Below are 24,435 nucleotides of genomic sequence, written 5' to 3'. Positions count from 1 at the left end.
AGTTCTCCTAAAATCAGAATTTAGATCTTTTGCCCCCACCTGCACCCCAGATAGAAGTATTTGGTCCCATTAACTTGTTTTCTTTGGAAATAATAATAATGAATAATCACTCATGAGGTCCATGTTGTGAGCTGTTGTATATGCATCATTTCATTTAACAACCATAACTGTTCATTAAATTGGCACTATTATTTTCTCCTATTGACAGAGGGGCAGATGGAGGCCCAATATACTCAGGTAGCTTGCCAAAGATCCCATGCCCAGTAAATGGAAGAGTTAGAATTTAGACCTAGGCAAGTCTTTTTTCAGAGTTCACATGCTTAAATTGTACTCAATTCTATGGATGAATGAAAAATTTGTTTTTAAATTGAGCCCATCAGGTAGGGTTAATAACATTTTTCAGTAGTTTTTGAAATTGCATTGATTTGCACTTTTCCCAATAGTGTACTCACATCCCTCAAGTACCTTTGTGAAGTGGTTTTATAACTTATTGTTTGAGAAGCACTTTATGAATGAAAACTAACTTCTTAGTGAAAGATCATAAAGTGTCTATGTCTCTGGGTTTAGTCAACATGAAGTAGTCTGGGCAGAATGCCTTATTCTTAGATTTTGTTCACATAGGTCAATGATAAGTAATTTTCACATATATGTGTGGTGGTATGTGCAGTTATGCTATGCTATAAGAAATATATATATAGGTCTTAGCCCATAGTTACTGGCTCATAGCTCCTGAATTTTGTAATTTCCTGTGATTACAGCTATAGGAATATCTCTTGTTATAATATTTGGATTTTTGTTCTCAGTTCCTGAAATAGCTCCAAAGCAATACAGGTGGAAGAAGAGTCTGTTGTTATTGCTCACCAGCCCCTTTCAACTGCACCTGTGAAGGAGGTGACTTTTGGAAAGCACCTAGGTAAGTGGGTGGAGGCTGGTTGCCAGGACCCAAGCAAGGGATTGGGAGGTTGGAACTTTCAGCCCCACCTGCATCTCCTAGGAGGGGAGAGGGACTACAGATGGACATAATCACCAATGTCAATAATTTCATCAATCATGCCCATGTGATGACATGTACATAGAAACCCAGAAGGCTGGGGTCTGGAGAGCTCCCGAATGGTAAACAAGAACACATCATTGTGCTAGTCGGGTGGTGCACGGCCAAGCTCCATGTACTCAGACCCTTCTGAATCTTGCCCCTTGTCTCTCTTCGCCTGTCTGTCCATTTGTACCCTTTAACATGTTCTTTGCAAGAAACCAGTAATCTAGAAAGTAAACATTCTTACTGAGTTCTGTGGGACATTTTAGCAAATGATTCAATCTGAGAAAGGATTTGTACCCCAGTGGCACAGAAGTGATGGTTACCTGGAAGCCCAATGCTTGTGACTGGCATCTAAAGTTGGGAGGGGTAGCAGAACAGACTTGTGGGACTGAGCTCTTAGCCAGTGAAATTCGATGCTGTCTCCAGGTAGACAGTGTTTCACAGTGGAGTCAAATTATAGGACATACAGTTGGTGTCTGCAGGAAAATTAAATTGAATTGTGGCTAAAACTCCATATATTTGGTGCCTAAAAGAGTTGGTGTGAATCATAAAGAAGAAACACAAGTTTTTTCCTATACCATATGTAAGTTTAAAAAGTTAGCTTGCCATGCTCAGGAATTGTTTGGTTTTCTTGCACTTCTGCATCACGGCTGAAACTGCACTACTAGGTAGTAGTTGCTCACTGTTCTTTATGATTTATTCAGCAACTATACCCACTGTTTTAAGAACTTTACAAGTATAAACGCATTAATTAAATCTGCAAATGACTGTCTCTATCCCATCTTCTAAAGACATTATAACATTCTGAAATGATTTTGAACTTATTTAAAAAAAAAAAAACACTCCTACATATCTCCTAAGGAAGGTAATCCTTTTCTCACAGGACTCAAAATTTTCAGTATTTTTCTAACACCTTATATTATGCATACTAATGTACCATAGACAAGATGAAATCAGGCGTGTTCAGTGTGGTATGGCCACAGGCAAATACTAATGTACCATAGAATCTCTCAGATCACAGCTTAATATTGAATTGCTTCAAATTTCAGTGGCATCAGCCCTTACAAAGCACCTAATTTTATACCCAAGGAACTGTTTTTTTCTTTTGACCATACAATGCCCTCTGAGGTACAAAGATCGCTGGCTCAGGAAACCTTACCATGGTAGTGAAATTGAAGATGCTTCGTGTTACTCACATAAGCCTGCCTCTTGGAGAATTATCATGGACAGTGCTTTGTATTTTTAGGAAAGGCTGCAACCATTCCCTGTTATAGCCATCATTCCTATCTATCACATAATGCATTTTCTTGAGTCTTTTTGGGATTAACTTCTTCTTTTTTTAAAAAAAAAAAGATTTATTTATTTAAAAGACAGAGTGACAAAGAGGGAGATACTGAGAGAGCTATCTTCCAGTCACTGGTTCGCTCATCAAATGGCCCAACAGGCATAACTGGGCCAAGCTGAATCCAGAAACCAGGAACTCCATCTTGGTCTTCCATGTGGGTGGCAGGGGCCCAAGTTCTGGGCCAGCTTCCAGTGCCTTCCAGGTGCATGAGCAGGGAGACATTCAGGCTTGTCTTCTCAGTATCAGTGGTAGTGATTATTAGTGGTCTTTTTCATTGCCGTCATTGCAAAGAACACAAACTAGTATTAATGAGACCTGGATTTCATCTGTGGCCTTTTCTTGGCTAACTTTGTTACTTGGACCAAGTCTTTTCATATCTTGGTATCCTCAGTCCTCATCTCAAAGTGGAGTTGTGGTGGGTCATTTCTTACGGCTTATTCAGTACTAACATTTTACACAGAGATCTTAAATTGATTCATATGTATTCTCCCTATATTTCCATCAGTAATGGATATAATCACTGCATTTAATCCAGGAAGCAGGAAGGCACCCATTGCTACTAGTGGCTATCAATAGGAAATCTGTCTAGACCAGTGCAGGCCAATCAGCCAGTTTTTCCCAAAGTACCATTATTTTCCACCATTCACTGCCTGTGATAAAGAGCAGCTCCTCTCCTTAGGCATTTCCAAGCAGCTTCAGTAGATCTCTACCTCCTGAGATATCCTGAAAAAAATGGGATCTGCCATCAAAGTTGTTTAAGGAACATTAGGTTCCTATCGGAGCGCTTAAGGCTATGAGAACCTCTGCATTATTAATGCTTGTTTAACTTTGCTGAACCTGGCATTTTTCTAACTTGACCATGGAACTATTTCTTTTGTCACATCTATCAATATTTTAAGAAGAATAAATTAGCTCGTAATAGAATATTTTGATTTTGACTAAAGACTGCAGAATCTTCATAACATTTTTCTCTTTGTAAAGAGAGTATGATTATAGGTTCTATTAACTGATTTAATGAATGTCTACTAAGATAAGCCCTCCTACTAGATAGTTTTTCAGCTATTTTCCTTACAAACATCTGCCATAATAGTGTTTTTCCTCTTTAATAGGACAAAGAGCACCTGTTCTCACCAGTAGTAGTGTAGCCTTTTCCCTCTACACTGAGGAATACTTCCCTTAAAACTTTGTCACTTTCATATTAGCCTCTGGGTTCTATGACATACTTTTAGAAATATATGGCTGAAGTGGTGTAGGACAAACATATATTCTGAGCTCTCAAAAGGCATAACATGAAATAGTTTACTTATTGATAAATACTGGAAGACAATTCTTCATGGGACTGTAGTGTTTCTGTATATATGTGTATTGTACAGACTTGAAAGATAATGTCTCTGGGGCCAGCGCTGTGGTGTAGTGGGTGAAGCAACACCAACAGTGCCAGCATCCCATATGAGTGCCTGTTTGAGTCTTGGCTGCTCCACTTCTGATCCAGCTCTCTACTGTGGCCTGGGAAAGCAGTGGAAGATGGCCCAAGTTCTTGGGCCCCTGCATCCATGTGGGAGACCTGTTAAGCTGGTAGTAATAAATTTTCTTTTATCTCTGACCCAGAAGTCTCATGTCTTTTACTAGAATCCAAGAAAGTGTGGCAGGCTAATTTTTTTGCTTTCAAGGAGAACAAAATCCTAGATCCATCACATTTCTTAACTAAAACTAGTAGTCTATCTTGGTATTCTTCTCTATTCTCTTTCCCTGAATCGTACCTGTCTTATGAACATTCTCTCTATGAATGTTTTCCTAGATCCTTTGCAGCATTTATAGCCTTCCATCCTTGTTTCTGAGGGAGATTCAGTAGAAGGCTCTTAGAAGTGATACAGTACTATTATGGGTTTACAAAGAAAAGGCAGCATGGATTTGTGTCCAGTATGATTTTCATTAAGATGATTAGAGAATATTTTATATTCTTGTATTTTTAAAAATGATTTTTAAAGTGAATAATCAATGACAATTACTATGTTTCATTAAAGGACAGATTTTGTGTGTGTGTGTGTGTGTGTGTATACTTCTGAGTTAATTGCACAGATTGCTTCTAAAATAAATATACAAAAAGGAAAAAGTTAGAGTTCAGAACTGCTTCATGTGTCAAAAGGAGAGCATTTATCCCAGTATGAAAACTGCTTGTGGTCTCATTTTAGAGACTGAAAACATCCTGATCTTATAAATGTCTCCAATATTCTTCAACTTGTGATGTGCTCCAGACAATAGGCTATTTACATATGGTCTGATATCATTTCCTACTAAGTGTTCACTTTATTGGCTAAATCAGAACTAAACATGCTTTCTATAATAAAGCCACTGACCAATTGCTTTGAAGCAAACATTTTTTATTAAAAATGTTCCTGGGCTTTAAAATTTAACAGTGATTGGTTTGGGAGCAACCCAGTCTGGAAATTTATGAGATAGACTGCTGACAACTTCCTGCAATGATGTGAATGATCCAAACAAGGTAGCCAGTTAACATTTATTGAGGACCTACTCTATGGCAGGCATGGCTTTAAACATATTACATGTATGATTTCATTTCATCTATGTAACAATGTGATGAACAGATATTATTACAATCCCACTCCATAGATGGGGAATCAGAGACACAGGTAATGTCACTTGCACAAGGTCAGGACCCACAGCAGAACCCAGGCAGCAAGATTATAAGGAGCACACTCTTATCACTCCCTTCTGTCTTATAACACAATATCAGACTTCGAAACACTGCTGGAAAATGGAAAATGTCATTTTTTTCTGGAACGCTAAAGAGAAATAAACATAAATTACCTTGCTTCTCTGGAGTTTTATACCTGTATTCCCTCCCTAGATGTGATGTTGTGTTCTTCCTTTCTCTTGGGTGTATTTCAGGACCATAGAGGTTGAACTGGTGTCCATCAGCAGGCCATGTAGCCTGGGACAGGAGATACTGTGTACCCTAAGGGAGTAGGGAGACAATCTAGTTAAGCCACTTTGAAATAAAGGTTCCAATAAGGTTTTGATGTGCCTCAAACTCTTAACATAAGATGCTTTTGAAAAATCTTTTAATAACCTAGAGCAAATATATACTAGATATTAGATATTGAGTGTTTATCTTTAAGTCTGTATCCAAAGAGGGAGGGAAAAACAATAATATTGTTAAAGTTGTTAGCTCTTTACCTGGGCAAGCTTCCATTTTTCATAAGCAGGAGTGGTGTGACTGCTAGCCCTCCAACTGCCCAAATATCCCCAGGCCCCAGATGGGCGCATTGTGAGGCTGCCTGGCATCACCTCACAATGCTTCTTCCTCACTCCGATTGGCAGCTCAACCTTGCCAGCCTCCCCAGGGGGGTGGAGGTGGAGAAACGTGGTGGACTTCTGGTGCTTTAAGGGGAAAGGAATTTAAAAAATCTTGGATGACTGTTTCTTAGGATGATGAGGAAGTCATTTAATCTGCAGCATATATAGATTGCTGCCCAGCTTCTGGAATACCAAAAGGATTTGTAAAAAAACAGTGATAGGAAGCTTTTACGCAGATTTCTATGCAATGTTAGATCTGCTCAGGGTCTTGGATGCTGAAAAGTGGTATGATACAGATCTCAGATGTAAAAGTGAGATGTACTTCTAGTGCCTCTTGCCACCCTTTCTGCCAGAGAATGAGGGAGTCGTAATGGTCTTTGCTGAACACGTTTGTGGAGACGTGTGGGTGTTTATCGCTCTTCCTGTTAAGACTTTGAAGGACAAAATTGAATGTGGAACTTTGTGCCTTTATTTTCTAGAGTGAATCTAGATGTTTAAGAGAAGCAAATGTGAACCTGTCTTCTGACCTTTGTGAGACCTCAAGTAGGTGAAAAGAAGTACTGAAGGTCACTAACAGGGAGTTGGATGTATCTGGACTTTAACCCGCAATTGCCTGTTTTATAACAGAACGAACATTTCTGGACAAAATCACCGTCCTGAACTTTGCAGTTGTTGGCTCCGAGGGAACCCTCTAAACAAATGTGCACCTGGCTCTGGTGAGTTTGTTGTATTTGACCACCTCCTTGATTCTGTACACATTGTAAGACCACCCTCCATCTTCTTCCCTTTGCTTATCTCTCCGCTGTCCTCCTATCCAAATTCCATCAGTGTTTATGTGTTCTCTTCAACTGCGAACCCCACAAGGCCTTTATAACCCTTTCATTCTATTAACTCTTTATTGTGGTCTCAACATCTGTGTCCCCTCCACACCATTATGTTGAAACCCAGTCCCCAGTGGGCTGCCATTAAGAATGAGACAAGTGGGCATGAGGGCTCCTCTGAATGAGGTTAGTGCTCTTAAAAAGAAACCAAAGGGAGTTTGTCCCTCCCTTTTGTCATGTGAGGATTCACCAAGAGGTACTACCTATGAAGAAGAGAAAAATCCTCATCAGACAGCAAATCTTGTTTGTTTTTTAAAGTCAGAATTATTAAAAAAAAAAAAAAGGAGAGAGAGAATCTTATAATCGCTGGTTCACTCCCCAGATGGCCAGAATGTCCAGGGCTGGACCAGGCTGAAGCCAGGAGCCAGGAGCTTCTTCCAGGTTTCACATGTGAGTGCGGAGCCCACGCACTTGTACCATCCTCTGCTGCTTTCCCAGGCAGATTAGCAGGGAGCTGGATGGGAAGTTGAGTAACTGGGACTTGAACCACTGCCCAGATGGGATGCTGTCGCTGCTTTTGGTGGCTTTACCTGCTATGCCACAGTGCTGGCTGCAGACACCAAGTCTATAGAAGCCTTCATCCTGGACTTCACAGCCTCCAGAAAGGGGTGGTGGTGGTGATGAATTTGTTATAAAGTACCAGTATAATTTGTCACAGAAGCTAGATAGACTAAGACATTCTTTTTTTTTTTTTTTTAATTTGACAAATAGAGTTAGACAGTGAGAGAGAGAGACAGAGAGAAAGGTCTTCCTTCCGCTGGTTCACCCCCCAAATGGCTGCTACGGCCAGAGCTACGCCGATCTGAAGCCAGGAGCCGGGTGCCTCTTCCTGGTCTCCCATGTGGGTACAGGGGCCCAAGCACTTGGGCCATCCTCCACTGCCTTCCCGGGCCACAGCAGAGAGCTGGACTGGAAGAGGAGCAACCAGGACTAGAACCCGGCACCCATATGGGATGCTGGCACCACAGGCGGAGGATTAACCAAGTGAGCCACGGTGCTGGCCCCAATACATTCTTAAAATAATCATCTCTTTTACTGTCCACAGCTGTGAGAACTTGGACAAGGTGTTTAACTTTTCTAGGCCTCAGTTTCCCTATAGATAAATTGAGGAAAATTATAATAAATAGGGGGAAGTTATAGCCTACTTTATAATGTGGTTGTGAGAATTAGATGATTTAATATGTGTAGTGTCTGAGAGCCTAACGCAGTATAAGTATGTGAGAAATGTTAGTTTTACTAATATTCAATAGTAAATTATATTATTTATTAAAATATTTATCTATGTATTTGAAAGAGAGAGAGAGAGGGATCTTCCATCTGCTGGTTCACTCTCCAAATGGCCTCAGTGGTCAGGACTGGCCTAGGCCACAGTCAGGAGCTAGGAACTTCATCCAAGTTGCCCACATGGGTGCAGGGGCCAGAGCATTGGGGCTATCCTTTGCTGCTGTCAACACCAGACACATTGGCAGGGAGCTGGATTGGAAGTAGAGCAGCCAAGACTTGAACTGATGCCCGTATGGGATACTGACATTGCAGGTGGCTGTTTAACCTGTCATGCCACAATGCCAGCTTGATTGTTTATATTTGATATTAGATTTATCTACTTATTTGAAAAGAAGAGTCATACACACACACACACAGATAGAGATCAAGAGGGAAGGACAGAGAGAAAAAGAGAGGTCTTCCACCTGCTGGTTCACTCCTCAAATGCCTGCAATAGCCAGGGCTAATCTAGGTCAAACCAGGAGCCTGGAACTTCATCCAGGTCCACCACGTGAGTGACAGGAACCCAAGTGCTTGGGCAGTCATCCATGGCCTCTCAGGAGCATTAGCAGGAAGCTGGGTGGGAAATGGAGGTGGGGCTCAGTGCTGGGCACTCTGATGTGGAATGCAGGTGTCCCAAGCAGCAGTTTAATCTGTTACGCCACAGTGCCCACGCAAGCACAGCACTTCCTTGAATTCTGTGAATTGTTTTAATGAATTAATGAACCAGAGGGGATCATGAGAAACCTATGAATTTGTAGCCAGTTGGTCAGAAGTGTGGGTGGCCTGAGGACCTCCTGAGACATGTGGCTGGCAGTGAAGTGAGAGGTCAGTCTCATGGAGGACTTGGCCTCTAACCTGTGGCACTTGTGGCAACTCTGGGTAGTTAGTGTCAAAACTGAGTTGAGGTGGAAACAGCAGAGAAATTCTTAAGTAGCCGTTCTTGGAAGCAGCAGAAGCAGAACAAGTCATTGGAGCATGATTTTGGACAGCATGATTGTAGAGGACAGACAATCTGACTTTCTAAAGGCCTCCCCAGGAGCCGAAAGCACTACTACTTCCTCTAACTTGCTTACGCAGAACCTGTGATGCCAGCAATCATTCTTCTGAGTCATCTGAAGGGAAGAGGCATCGAAATATTTTGACCATTCTGGAGCAAGGTGTTCAGAATGCATTATGATCTACTCTCAGAATTCCATAGGGTCATTCTAATGGCTTATTCTGGCAGAAGATAACAGGAATGTCCTTTGCCACTGAGTTTCTCTGGAAACATTCTACCTAGGCAAGATAACCAAGCTGATGGGTTACAAGTGAATGGACATGTTAAGGATAGATTTCAACTGCAGTGCTGGTGTAGCAGGTTAAGCCACTACAACTCATATGGGAGCTGGTTCGAATCCTGGATGCTCTACTTCCCATCCAGCTCCCTGCTAATGCCCCTGGGAAATCAGAGGAGGATGACTCAAGTGCTTGAGACCCTGCACCCACGGGGGAGATTCAGAAGAAGCTCCTGGCTCCTAGCTGCAGCCTGGCCCAGGCCCTGCTGTTGCAGCTATTTGGGGAGTGAACCAGAGGGTGGAAGATCTCTCTCCTCCCCCCACCCCAACTCTGCCTTTCAAGTAAATAAAATAAATCTTTAAAAAAAGAGTTCAGTTGCTCTGCTCTGTCTACATCCTAGATAGCAGTTCTGAGAGAAATCCAGTTGTTGGTACTGGGAGTGGTGGTGTATGGGGGAGGGCAGGCACTGTCTATTTATTGCTCACTAAGCTGTCTGTTTCCAGTTTGAGCAGTAAAACATAGCAACAGAGGGAAAGAAAAGAGCTCACGAGGCATCGGGTACCCACTGGCCAGCAGGCTTGGAGTGAGTGCTTTTGCTTCTGTCAGCTTCTTTAATCCTTGCAGGCTCCCTGGGCGGCAGATACTATCCCACGTTGTAGACATTCAAACCGTGGCGCTGCATTCCTCGGACTCTCAGGGTTGTCTGAATCACTCTCCCTTACTGCCTAGTGTCCAGTGTGAGGCCTCACTACTGCATGCCTGAGACAATGTTGGGTCTAAGAAAGCTAGCAAAGTTCATCTTTTCTCCCTCATCTTGCTAGGGGCTGGGAAGTCAGCAACTCTCTGGTTAGGCTACTCAGCTCCTGGACCCATATTCCCAGGGAAGCGGAGATTCCCACTTGGCAAAACAACACTGGACTCTTTTAGCAGCCTCCTACCTCAGCAAGATCTCCTTTAGGCAAATTGGTGCTACTTCTAGGGCAGGCAGGAAAATGTCCTCATCACAGCTTCCAGGAGGAAGCCTTGGCACAGTGGCCCAGGGCACACTTCCTTGCGTCTTACAGAACACTAACCCCCGGCCTCCCGAATTAACTCCCTGTAGTTGTCCGTAACCATCAGTGACTCTTCAGCAAGAATCCTTCGTGATGCACCTCCCCCTCCTGTCTTCCAGAAGACCTGTTCAAGGGCTCGGTGTGTGTTGGAACCACACTGGCAGGACAAGGCTGGGGGTCTACTTTACTAAATGTCTATTTGTCATTAGTAAGGGAGCTGTTCCCAGTATGGCTGGCCAGGGACCTAACATGGAGAGCCTGAAGGGTAGGGCCCAGTCCCTTGGTGGTGGAGCTTAAAGGAACAGGACAAGCACACTGACCTCCACAGTCCCACTCGGAGCCGGCAGGATAGGCAGCCCATGACAGCGTCTCACCTGGGCCAACATGCTGAAGAGCTTGTGGACTGGGTCCTTGGTTGTAGGCAGAGGGCAGCCACTGGCCGGAGAACAGCTCCAGATGAACACCCTCTCCCTCTCATTTCCTAAGGGCTCATAGCAGTTGATTTCCCATGGAAACAAGCAGAACTCTGTTTTAATCATGTGCCATTTTTAGTTCCTAATTTGTATGGGAACCTAGAGATACAGACATATGGTACATTCATTATCTCAGAGGGCTACAGCTGAAAGAAAAATAGTTAAAACCAATCTTAACACTGGAAACCTTGGGCAGATGCCTTTGTATTATTTTCCTTAATCTCAGAAACTGTCAGCAATCCTGCCAAAAGTGTCCTTTCTGTTGCAGCTCAGTCCTTCCAGCAGGATTTATAGTTGAACTGTGGTGTGTGCTTCCCCCACACCGCATCACAGCCTGCCAGCTCTTGTGGTTGGGTTTCAGAGCCCACTCTTACCTCCTGAGCCAGCTTAAGAGTGGAATGTGCTCGAGGGTGGATGGGGCAAAGGAGTCATACAGACTTGAGTTCTGATCCTGACTCTTGATCTTACTAGTCTTGTGACTTGGGGCTAAACTGAGCTCCCTCATATTTCATTTTCCTCTTCTGAAAATCTCACTCCTTTCACAAATGTTTATTGACTATCTGTTTTATGCCAGATACTGTTTTAGGAACTGGGGAGGACGTGAACAAAACAGAATCCCTACATCTGTGAGGGATCCTATTCACTGGGAAATAAATACTAGAGAAATAAGAAGATATCACATGCCCGCTGGTGTGGAGGTTATAGAGAACAACAGGACAAAGGAAAGGAGTTTTGGGTAGTGTTTAAAAGGCTGGCAAGGGACATAGATTTGTTGTGCTTTATTCCTGTGTACCTGCCTTTGGTTATTGGAGGGTTCGCCATGCCCCTTTATGACAGGCGAGTACAAGACCACCTGCTTTTTCACCCTCACAATAACATGTTTCATTTTATCCACTTGGATTTCTAAAATGTCCACAATTGAAGTCCAGATTTCCCATTGCTGTTCCTATTTCCAGTCTCAGAAAACAGACCCTCCGTTCTTCCTCGTAGCTAGGCTAAAAGTTGGAGCCATCTTTGCTACTTTTTTTTTCCTTTCCTCTACTGCACAGATGTAGTGGAGGAAAGACCTAAAGGAGGAGGAAGAGTGAGATACGTGCTATCTACTGGGAGAACAGCATTTTGGTGGGGGTCCTGGGGGTGCAGAACCTCTGGTATTTTGAGAAACAGCAAGGAGTTGAGTATGGGTTGAGTCAGTGAGTATAGGGCATTTTTGGTTGTGGTCTTTCTCACCCGGGGGGTTCTGAGCAGAGAGGGGATTTAAGTATGTCAGGGCTGCTCTGCCTGCTGTACTGAGAATATGACTGAAGAGTCAAAGTTAGAAAGGTATCACAGTGATCAAAGGGATAGCCTGTGAGGGTTTGCATGTGGGTCAAGTTGGCATCGGGTTGTGAGACATGGCTGAATTCTGGTTGATGCTTTATTTGAAGGCAGAGTGAAAGGGTTATGCTGACATATTGGGGTGTGGGTGTGAAAGAAAGAAAAGTAGCAAAGATGACTCCAGTTGTTAGCCTGGCTATTGGGAAGAAAGGCAAAGTTACAGAAAGGCAGGGGCAGGGGCAGAGGGAGAGAGAGAGAAACACACAGAGAGAAATTGATTTTCTATCTGCTAGTGCAGGGGCCCAAGGACTTGGGCCACCTTCTACTGCTTTCCCAGGCCATAGCAGAGAGCTGGATCGAAGTGGAGCAGCTGAGGCTTGAACCAGCGCCTATATGGGATGCTGGTACTGCAGGCATCAGCTTTACCCATATGCCACAGCACCGGCCCCAAGAATTTCTTTATGACCATCTCCTACATAGGAATGAAGGACAAGGGCAGGCATGTGGCGTAGTGTTTAAGATACCACTTGGAATGCCAGCATCCCATATCAGAATGCCTGGGGTTGAGTCCAGCCCTGCTTTTGACCCAGCTTCCTGCTAACATACACACTGGGAAGCAGCAGGTGATGGCCCAAGTACTTGAGTCCATGTTACCCATATGGGAGACCTATATGGCGTTCCTGGCTCCTGAATTTGGCCTCACCTAGTCCTTGCTGTTGCAGGCAATTTGGAATGATACAGTGAAAGGAAGGTCTGTGTCTCCAGGTCTCTCTCTCTCTCTTTCCATTTACTAAAAATAAATTAAAAAAAAAAAAAAAAAGAAAGACAGGGCAAGTTAGAGTAATAAATTTAGGTTTATGATTGGCTTTGGGGTCATAAAAGGAATGCTGGTTTCTATGATCTGCCTTCAGGAGGAAGAATGCTTATTCCTGTGGCTTGTTTTGGGGAAGAATGAGGGTTGAGAGACAGGAGGACAGAAAATCAGAGAGAAACTGCTTCTGAGGCTGGTTCTGAGGCCTTGACTTTGGGGCATCACTTTCTAAGCCCCAGTATTACCTATCAAATGACAAACTTTCCATTGCCATACATTTCAAAGCAGACTGTTTTTGTCTCTAGGAAAAATAAGAGTAATATCTGCTGGTGCATATGGTGAGAAGCTGAGCGGATTGAGAAGCAAATAGCTCTTTTTCTGTGCTTTCCTTGTATGGCACTGTGACCTCCTAGTAGTTAATTATGTAATGGGGTGTCAGTAGTATACAAATGTGAAGGTAAATAAAGGTATCAGCACTGGAATATACAATATAGAAAGTACGTACCCATCTTCCCACTTACTCAGCTTTTGAAGGCAAGTTGCAGGCTAGAGTCAGCAAGTCTAATGGTATAGAGAGAACCACAGGCACGCGGGGTGGGGGGTAGTAGTAGAGAAGAGGAGAGAGAGAGAGAGAGAGAGAGAGACTTTGTTCACATCGTTTGGAAAGCTTCCTGGGCCCCACATGGAGGAGGTTTTGCAGGCTGGAGTTGTGTGGTAGAAATATGAGCATCATTCTAGTTGCAGGGTTGCCCAGCACATGGCTCGTGTGGATTTCAATGAATCTTTCTCTTAAGAAAAAGAGCTCTTCATTATTAACTGTTATATTCTTAGTAGGTACATAATACATGTGCCTGTTTCTAGATTTGAATTCAGTCCTTTTTGTATTATGTTTCTAAGGTACTGAGACAAGGGTCAGATCAAGGTGAAATACAGGCTTTATTCTAGAGCAGCACCACCCTGTAAAATCTAATAGAATCACATTGGTCAATTCAAATTTTATAGTATGTACCTCTTAAAATAAAAAGGAATCCGTAAAGATAATCTTAACAATACAATTTAACTCAATGTAACCAAGCTATTACCCTTTCAACATGTAAAGAATATTAAAATATTTTGTTCTTTTTAATGAATTCTTTGAAATCCAGGTGTGAATTTTGCATGTATAGAACATGTCCATTCAAACAAGCCACTTTGAAGACCTTGGTAGCTACCTGTGGCCAGGTGTTATCTAAGGGAAATAAGGAGGGCTTTTTCCATATTTTTGTGAGCTTGACATTCAGCTGCAGAAGCATGGCGTATTTTCAGCCAGTCAGACTCCGATATTACTTGTCCCTTTGCTTTATATAGCAAGCAGTTATGCAATTGTTTTTCTCCTACATATAGGAAACAGAGGGTGGATCTCAAATTTTTATTGTATTCCACCTGCTCTCACATCCCACAGGTAGAAACATTACCCAATACAAAGCACAATTAAAGATCCAATAATTTCACACGCCCAGTGCCCCCCCTTAGCTGTAGGGGATATTTTCCAGGACCCCCAGTGTATGCTTAAAGCTGTAAATACTACCAGAGCCTATATATCCTATGTTTTTTCTCTTCACTAAAAGCCTATGGCAAACTTTAGTTTATAAATTGGGCACAGTAAGAGATGGACAACTATAATTAATAATAAAATATAATTATAACAATATACAATATGAAAATCATTTAAAACTTATGAATCAATTATTTCTGGAATTTTCCATTTAATATTTTTGGACCAAGTTGACGCCTGGTAACTGAAGGCACTGGTAACTGAAGGCACGGAAAGTGAAACCACAGATAAGAGGGCCTCCTGTACTTCGCACAGACTTCTCTTTGTGTGGGTTCTCACCCTAACTGCTACATTTAAAGCACTTGGCTTTCTCTGATTTTTATGTTAAAAAATCTCTCTGTGATGGAAAAGCATGAAAAGGGTGGGGCAGTGGGAAATAAATCATTTGGAATTGGTGGCAGGAGGCCTTCCAGTAAATGGCACACATGGAAAATAAAAACAAAGGGGAAACTATGTTGAAAAACACAGAGCTATATTACTCACCGAATAAATGAGACCTTACTTTACATTTCAGATTATTTAAATGACTTCATGTACTTTTACTGACTCAATCATATTTCTTCTAATGTACAAAATGGTCTAACATTAATGCTGGCACTTAATGGCAAGGGCTATTGCAACCAGCACTGCTCTAAGCACTTTGTAGATATTAATTTATTTAATCCTTATAGCAATCCTATGCCTCTTATAATAAACATAGAACATGTTTGAATCTCAGCTCTGTCACTTGCAGGTTAGGCAACTTTCTGAGGCTTGGTTTGTTCATATAAAAAAACGTAAAGATTGTTGAAAAGATTAACTTGAAATCTTTACTTAATATATACTAAACTGATCTTCTGTATATAAAGAGAATTGAAAATGAATCTTGATGTGAATGGAATGGGAGAGGGTGCGGGAGAGGGGAGGGTTGCGGGCGGGAGGGAAGTTATGGGGGGTGGGGAAAGCCATTGTAATCCATAAGCTGTATTTTGGAAATTTATATTCATTAAATAGAAGTTTTAAAAAAAAGAAAAAAAAAAGATTAACTTGAGGCAATTGAAGAACAGTGCTGGATACATTTTTTTTTTTTTTTAATGCTTTGGTGGTGAAACATTTGCCCAATGCCAAGGTGGGTTTATTTGGCCTTTTTCTTGTAGAGATAATAGTCTTTCTTTTTTTTTTTTTTTTTTTTTTTTTTTTTTTTTTTTTTTGACAGGCAGAGAGAGAGAGAGAGACAGAGAGAAAGGTCTTCCTTTTTGCCGTTGGTTCACCCTCCAATGGCTGCTGCGGCCCGCACATCACGCTGATCCGAAGCCAGGAGCCAGGTGCTTCTCCTGGTCTCCCATGCAGGTGCAGGGCCCAAGCACTTAGGCCATCCTCCACTGCCTTCCCGGGCCACAGCAGAGAGCTGGCCTGGAAGAGGGGCAACCGGGATAGAATCCGGCGCCCCATCCGGGACTAGAACCCGGTGTGCCGGTGCCGCAAGGCGGAGGATTAGCCTGTTGAGCCATGGCGCCGGCCGCTGGATACATTTTAAGCTCTCAATATATATTACTATTATAAGTGACAGTTACTTTGAAAATATATTTTAAAAACTCTTGTTTTCCTTCTCTCTTTTTATTTTCTAAATATTAGTTACCTATTTAAAGGCAGAATGATATGGTAGGAGGAGAAAGAGAGAGAGAGATGAATCTTCTTATTTTTTCTTAAAAGATTTATTTTATTTATTTGAAAAACAGTTACAGAGAGAGGTAGAGACAGAGAGAGAGAGGTCTTCCATCCACTGGTTCACTCCCCAGATGGCTGCAATGGCTGGAGCTGCAACCGATCTGAAGCCAGGAGCTTCTTCTGGGTCTCCCACGTGGGTGTAGGGGCCCAAGAACTTGGGCCATTTTCCACTGCTATCCCAGGCCATAGCAGAGAACTGGATCGGAAGAGGAGCAGCTGGGACTAGAACTGACACCAATATGGGCTGTCGGAGCTTCAGGCCAGGGCTTTAACCCGCTGTGCCACATTGCCAGCCCTGAGATGAATCTTCTATCCATTGGTTCGCTCCCCAAATGCCCATAACTACTGGAGTGGACCAGGCTGAACCCAGGAGGCAAGAACTCTATCCAGGTGGCAGGAAGACAAGTACTTGGGTTTATCCTGTGCTGCCTCCCAGATGCATTAGCCAGAAGCTGGGTTGAAAGTGGTAGTAAGACTTGATCCTGGGCTCTGATATGAGATGCAGGTGTTCCAAGTGGTGGCTTAACTCTCTGAGCCACAATGCCTGTATTTACTTAGCAAGTCTTGAGGGGAGAAATTGTCAACATGCTATGGCAAGAAGGTCACAGTGTTAACCTCCTTCCAGCTCAGAAGAGGTTTTCAGCTTCAAGAACCACAATTTCCTTTGTCCATAGACTAGCAAGTTCTGGAACTTATATTAAGTTTCAAAGCGTTAGGGAACTCCTCCTAGAGTGCCTAACTCAAGAACTTACTTCAACATGTACCCTTGGCCCCAGAGAGTAAGCAGATACTAGCTGTGGGCAGCTCAGACCACTAATGGCCAGGGAAGCAAACCAGAGTTACCTACCCACTCTTGGGCCAGGGAAGCAGCTTGGCAGACTTTCCTATTCAAGTCAGTCCCTGAAGGTCCTGCAAAGTCACTTGCTCAGCTCCCAGGCACTGACAGACACCCCATATGGGCACACTAGTGTGGCCTGGCTCCTGTTGCAGCCCACTGCCTGGCTAGTGGGCATATTGCCACAGCCACCTGGGATCACAGTATTTATCTTGGCCTCATATGACCCACAGAAGCTAGTGGGTGCTCCATACCTGTGGCTAGGCACAGTGTGGCCAGAGCTGCCAGTGAACTTTCCCCACTTAAGAAAGCTGCATCCCAACTGGCAGTGCAGCCGCACAATCCCTGCATCCTTAGCCACCGAGACCCTTGCAGACACCGCCAATGTTGGTTACAGCTAAAGGAGCGTGGGCACTGTACTAAAACACCCGCATGGAACCAAGGCCAACGCAGCTTAGCCAACCAATAGCCTAGGACACACCACCAGCAGAAAGTTTTAGCTATGACAGTCACCCTTCAAATCTGGTAGAAGTTGCCGGCGCCGTGGCTCAACAGGCTAATCCTCTGCCTTGCGGCGTCGGCACACCAGGTTCTAGTCCTGGTCGGGGTGCCGGATTCTGTCCCGGTTGCCCCTCTTCCAGGCCAGCTCTCTGCTGTGGCCAGGGAGTACAGTGGTGGATGGCCCAAGTCCTTGGGCCCTGCACCCCATGGGAGACCAGGAGAAGCACCTGGCTCCTGCCATCGGATCAGCGTGGTGCGCCGGCTGCAGCGTGCGGGCCGCGGCGGCCATTGGAGGGTGAACCAACGGCAAAAGGAAGACCTTTCTCTCTGTCTCTCTCTCTCACTGTCCACTCTGCCTGTCAAAAATAAAAAAAAAAATCTGGTAGAAGCAACTGGCCAACCAGATGAATAGAAAACAACATAAGATGGCTGGCGCCTCGGCTCAACAGGCTAATCCTCCACCTGCGGCGCCGGCACACTGGGTTCTAGTCCCGGTTGGGGTGCCGGATTCTGTCCCGGTTGCCCCTCTTCCAGACCAGCTCTCTGCTATGGCCCGGGAGTGCAGTGGAGGATGGCCCAAGTGCTTGGGCCCTGCACCCGCATGGGAGACCAGGGGAAGTACCTGGCTCCTGGCTTCGGATCAGCGTGATGTGCCAGCTGCAGCACGCCAGCCACGGCAGCCATTGGAGGGTGAACCAATGGCAAAAGGAAGACCTTTCACTCCCGGGCCATAGCAGAGAGCTGGCCTGGAAGAGGGGCAACCGGGACAGAATCCAGTGCCCCGACCGGGACTAGAACCCGGTGTGCCAGCGCCGCAAGGCGGAGGATTAGCCTGTTGAGCCACGGCGCTGGCCCTCTCTGTCTCTCTCACTCACTATCCACTCTGCCTGTCAAACAAACAAACAAACAAACAAAAAAACATAAGACCACAAGAAGAATGGAAAAATAAAAGCTAATGTGACACCTCCAAAGAACACCATAACTCCCTAATAACAAACCACAAATATGGAAAACTATTGTTTGACAAAGAATTCAAAAATATCAATTTTAAGGAAAGTTAAAAGCAGACAAGTCAATGACATTAGGAAGATAATTCATGATATGAGCAGAAAATTCAGTAGTTATTCTTTACAAAAGAAACAATTGGAAATCTTGGAGTCAATGAACTCAATAAATGAAATTACATAATCAGTCAAGAGAGCCTGAAAGGCAGAACTGGGCAGGCAGAAAAAAGTATTTCTTTTTATGTATATCTTTGAAAGTCAGAGTTACAGAGAGAGAGGGAGAGTGGGAGGGAAAGTGAGAGAGAGAGAGAATGAGAGAGAGCGAGCGAGATCTTCAGTCCACTGGCTCTTTTCCCAGATGGCTACAATGGCCATTGCTGCTCCAGGGAAAAATCAGGATCCAGGACCTTCATCTGGATCTCCCACATGAGTGCAGGGGCCCAAACAGTTGGGCATCCTCCCCTGCTTTTACCCAGGCCATTAACGGAGCTGGATCAGAAGAGGAGGAGCCAGGACACAAACTGGCACCCATATGGAATGCCAGTGTCTCAGCTGGTGGCTTTACCTACTGTCCCACAATGCTTGACCCAGAAGAAAACATTTCTGAAATCGAAGACAGGTCTTTTGAAATAACCCAGTAAAACAAACAAAAAAAAAAATTAAAAAGAATGAAGAGGGGCTGGCACTGGGGATTAGCAGGTAAAGCTGCCACCTGCAGTGCCAGCATCCCATATGGGCGTCAGTTCAAGTCCTGGCTGCTCCACTTCTGATCCAGCTCTCTGCTCTGGCCTGGGAAAGCAGTAGGAGATGGCCCAAGTCCTTGGGCCCCTGCACCCACGTGGGAGATCCGGAAGAAGCTCCTGGCTCCTGGCTTTGGATTGGTGCAGCTCCTGCTGTTGCAGCCAACTGGGGAGTGAACCAGAGGATGGGTGGCCTCTTTCTTTCTCTCTCTGCCTCTCTTTCTCTCTCTGTGTAACTCTGACTTTCAAATAAATAAATAAATCTTTAAAAATAAAAAGAATGAAGAAAGTCTTTGAGACACAAGGCACTATTAAGCAGGCATTTACATTAGTGTGTTCCAGAATGAAAAGAGATGGAGAAAAGCATAGAAAACCTATTCAATGAAATAATTGCTGAAAACTTTCCAAATCTTGAGAAAGATGAAAACATCCAGGCCCAGCAAGCCCAAAAGACTTCTAATAGATTTAACCAAGTAAAGATCCTCTCCAAGGCATATTGTAATCAAATTGTTTAAAACACAAGAGTGAATTACAAAGACAGAGAGAGAAAACTATCAAGTCACTTACAAGGGAATCCCCATTAGATTAACATAGATTAACAGCAGACTTTTTTTTTTTTTTTTTTCTACAGGCAGAGTGGATAGTGAGAGAGAGAGACAGAGAGAAAGGTCTTCCTTTTTGCCGTTGGTTCACCCTCCAATGGCTGCTGCGGCCAGGCATCGTGCTGATCCTATGGCAGGAGCCAGGTGCTTCTCCTGGTCTCCCATGCGGGTGCAGGGCCCAAGCACTTGGGCCATCCTCCACTGCCTTCCCGGGCCATAGCAGCGAGCTGGCCTGGAAGAGGGGCAACCAGGATAGAATCCGGTGCCCCAACCGGGACTAGAACCCAGTGTGCCGGCGCCGCAAGGCGGAGGGTTAGCCTGTTGAGCCACAGCGCCGGCCAACAGCAGACTTCTCAACGAAGCACATGAATACAAAATTCAACAGTAGAGCAGATACACAAAAGATGATGTATATTTTATTTTAATTTTGTTCTAGATTTGATATGCTATGCATTGTTAAGCATTGTTTCACCTGCATTAATAATTCTAAAATTCTGTAATTTTCTTCTTGTTCTTGATAAGTTCTGATACCAAGAATATGTTGGTGTCTAAATGTGAGTTGGAAAATGTTTGAGCCTTCTCTATTTTCTGAAAGAACATACTCTTGTGCTATTATTTCTGCTTCAAATATTGAGTAGAAATCACAAGTGAGAGGCTGGTGCTGTGGCACAGCAGGTTAACGCCCTGGCTTGAAGTGCTGACATCCCATATGGGTGCTGGTTCAAGACCCAGATGCTCTACTTCCCATTCAGCTCTCTGCTATGGCCTGGGGAAGCAGAAGATGGCCCATGTCCTTGGGCCCCTGCACCCGCGTGGGAGACTGGGAAGAAGCTCCTGGCTTCTGGCTTCAGATCAGCACAGCTCTGGCTGTAGCTGCCAACTGGGGAGTGAACCAGTGGATGGAAGACCTCTCTCTCTCTCTCTCTCTCTCTCTCTGCCTCGCCTCTCTCTCTGTAACTCTTGACTTTCAAATAAATAAACAAATAAATATTAAAAATAAAGAAACCACAAGTGAAACTAGGGCTTTAATTATCTCTAGGGAAATTTTGAAAAAAAAATTATTTCATAAATACAAATAAGGCTACTAAATTGTTTTGTCCTTGTCAGTTTTCTGAATTTGTGTTTTTGAAGAAATGTGCATTTCACAAGAGTTGCCAAAATTTTTTGGCATAAAATTGTTTAACATCCTTAAAAAAATAAAAATAGAGCTACCCTATGATTTAGCAATCCCACTTCTGGGTATATAGCCAAAGGAAATGCAATCAGTCTGCTGAAGGAACATCTGTACTCCCACATGTTTTGTAGTACGTCACAATAGCTAAGACATGAAATCCATCTGGGTGTCTGTCAACAGAATGGATAAAGAACATGTAAACGCAATGGACTACTATTCCGCCTTAATTTGAAATGGTTGAAATCCTCTTTCTGACAATAAGGATGGGTGTAAGAGACATTATGTTAGGTGAAATAAGCCAGGCACAGAAAATCAAATACGACATTATTAGGTAGCAAGGCAGATATTACCCTGTGTATGTAAGACAGGTTGAATAAAATGGGGATTTTTAGAAGAAAATAGGGATTTTTTTTGTGGTTCCTTGAGGAAAAAAATGTAGAAACAACTCTTGGAAGAAGAACAGCATTTGTGCATCAAAAGTCTTGCCTGTGTTTGATAAACTTGTTAGGAGGATTGCAGCCCTCCCCTGGGCAGTGTAGGGGAATCTTCCCTGCCCTGCACCAAGGAGTCTCTTAGGTCCAATAACACTGTGCTGACAAAGTGCTGGGAGGAATTTTAAGAATTCCGTCATGCCCAGAAAACCCTCTAGCCGCAATACCTCGGAAGATAGGGCAAGAAATAGTGGGCTCATACCTCCATCTATAAACACTGCAGTCTAAAGCACAAGTGGCTCTCAGTTCTTTACCGAGATGCCCGCCTGGTCTGTCAGGTGTATTCTTTTCATTAAATTTGGCCAACATGCTTACTTGTTACTCTCTGCCTCATGTCTGAAATTCTTTTCTTGTGTGAAGACAAAAACCTAACATGAGCTCATTCTAATATGGAATCTGAAAATGTTTATCTCATGGAAGTTGCCAATAGAAAAGTGATTACTATAGAGTGGGGAGCGAAGGAGTTAAGGGACTAGGGAGAGGTTGATCAATGAGTACAATTTACAGTTAGATAGGAAGAACTATTGTTCTATTGCCAGTAAGGTTACCCCAGTTAACAATAATGTATCACACATTTCAAAATAGCTAGGAGAGGATTTTTGTTGTTCTTATGAAAAATCAATCAATGGCTGATCTGCTGGAAGTGCTGATTACTCTAATGTGATCGTTATACAATGTTTACATGTATTGAAACATCACATTGCACCCTATAAGCATAATCATTTGTTGATCCAAAATATAAAAAAGGGAAAGGCTCTTGGCACAGTGGTTAAGACTCTGCTTGGGATATCTGCAAACCATGTGGGAATGACTGGGTTTGAGTCTTGTCTCTGCTTCTGAATCCAGCTTCCTGCTCAACGTGGGAGGCAGTCAGTGATGGCTTGAGTTCCAGGGACCCTGACACCCATGTGAGAAAGGAGACTTGTTTTCCTGGCTCCTGGCTTCCACTTGGCCCAGCACAGTCTGTTTTAGTCATTTGGGGAGTGAACCAGCAGATTGGATGTCTCTGTCTCTCTGCCTTTAAAATAAATGAAATAAAATCTTTTAAAAGAATTTTCTCCAATATCACTAGCATTTGAAAAGTAATTGATTTTTGAATAGAAATGCATTTACATGATGTAAAATTCAAGAAAAGGCATACAATTTGTGCTGATGTAATAGGCTAAGCCTTCGCCTGCAGTGCCGGCATCCCCTATGGGTACTGATTTGAGTCCCAGCTGCTCCTCTTCCAATCCAGCTCTCTGCTTATGGCTTGGGAAAGCAGTAGAAGATGGTCCAACTGCTGGGCCCCTGCATTCAAGTGGGAGACTTGGAAGAAGCTCCTGACTCTGGCTTTGGATAGGCTCAGCTCCAGCCATTGTGGCCATTTGGGGAGTAAACCAGCGGATGGATGACCTTTCTCTCTGTCTCTCCCTCTCTATGTAATTCTGCCTCTAAAATAAATAAATGGTATCTTAAAAAAAAAAAAAGACATAAAGCTATACAGAGAAAATGCATAAAATGCTACCAGTTTTTTGTTCATCTACTAGAGATATTTTGTCTATACGCAAGGTCACACACAACCCTCCACACCAGCAAATATTCAAATAGCAAATATATCCAGCAGGAGTCTATTCTCACTGAGATATGCAGGAGCACCATGAATCTGTAAAGGCCCAGGGCAAAGTTGCAGTTTGAGAACACTGATTAATGTTTCCTCGGGGACACCTTCTTATAGGTTCATAATAGCTATGACTCTTGTTAGTGATCATTTCACCAAAGTCCCAGAGAGGAGTCAAAAATCTGGGGTAGGGTGCAAGAACTGGGTAAGAGGCAGGTGAGGGAAAGCAAGGTAAACTGGATGAGTATCTACCGAGTGGTAGCTTTTAAATGGAATGTCTTAATTTTTCCTACCACCCTAGAAGAGGGTTATTATTCTTCCTCAATTTATATATGAGAAAATTAAGCTACAGAAAGGTCTGACTTGCCCAAGGTAACACAACTGGAATGTTAAAGAGACAAGATTCAAGGCTGATTTTGAAATCCCAAGCCCAGTAATGTTCACTATAAGGGAAGGACAAAGGGGTACAGGTACCAGGAGGGCAAGAGCACCCAGATTCTAGTTGTGTTGACTGCTCTAGGAAGGGAAGGGAGGCAAAACCTGAAGGCTTAACACTTAACATCCAAAACAGCACCCAATGACAGGCTTACTACCTTCTCTCTCGCAGCTCTTCAGACAGGCTAGCTCTTGACCCTGGAAGGTTCTGAGTGTTCACAGAGGCCGGCTCCAAGACAAGCACACAGTGATGACAGCAGGCAAGACATTCCCTTGGGAAAGACAGACCTTCTACACCCAGAGACTCTCCCCTCTGTGACTAAATCGGAATCAGTTATAATCACTTAAGCTCATTGCTAAGATGTTTGCAAATAAAAATTCCTGAATAATAATAATAATAATAATAATAATAAACTATGTTCTTCAGTCTTGGTGTTGTTACTGATGGTCTTAGTTTGTGCTGTGATAACAAATACCATAGACAGGATGGCTTAAACAAGTGACAGTTTTTTCTTAAGTTCCTGAGGCTGGGAAGTCTAAGATCAAGATGCTGACAGAGGCTGGCACCGCGGCTCAATAGGCTAATCCTCCGCCTGCGGTGCCGGCACACCAGGTTCGAGTCCTGGTCGGGGTGCCAGATTCTGTTCCAGTCGCTCCTCTTCCAGGCCAGCTCTCTGCTGTGGCCCGGGAGTGCAGTGGAGGATGGCCCAAGTGCTTGGGTCCTGCACCCACAAGGGAGACCAAGAGAAGCACCTGGCTCTTGGCTTCGGATCAGTGCCGTGCACTGGCCACAGTGTGCCGGCTGCAGTGGCCATTGGAGGGTGAACCAACGGAAAAAAAGGAAGACCTTTCTCTCTGTCTCTCTCACTGTCCACTCTGCTTGTAAAAAAAAAAAAAAAAAAAAAAAAAAAAAAAAAAAAAAAAGATGCTGACATATTCAGTTTTCCTTGAGGGTTCTATTCCTACCTTGTAAATGGC

General features: G+C 43.6%; 1 long non-coding RNA gene across 3 annotated transcripts in view; it reads left to right on the top strand.

Moving 5' to 3' along the window:
• LOC133759933 (uncharacterized) overlaps positions 1-23,835 on the top strand; it is a 28,770-nt gene extending 4,935 nt beyond the window's left edge. For 2 of the 3 annotated variants that reach the window (XR_009865939.1, XR_009865937.1), the window contains exons 2-4: positions 804-913; positions 6,179-6,415; positions 23,630-23,835. This is a non-coding gene — a long non-coding RNA (uncharacterized LOC133759933). Of the gene's footprint in view, positions 1-803; positions 914-6,178; positions 6,416-22,659; positions 22,905-23,629 lie in introns of those variants that run through there. The other variant, XR_009865938.1, reaches the window with a different exon arrangement.
• The last annotated feature ends 600 nt before the right edge of the window (positions 23,836-24,435 follow it).

The sequence above is a fragment of the Lepus europaeus genome, chromosome 5 (genome assembly GCF_033115175.1).
Source record: "Lepus europaeus isolate LE1 chromosome 5, mLepTim1.pri, whole genome shotgun sequence".
NCBI classification, from domain to species: Eukaryota; Metazoa; Chordata; class Mammalia; order Lagomorpha; family Leporidae; genus Lepus; species Lepus europaeus.
The sequence above is the reverse complement of the archived record's forward strand: the minus strand, read 5'-3'. Positions and strand labels throughout refer to the sequence as shown.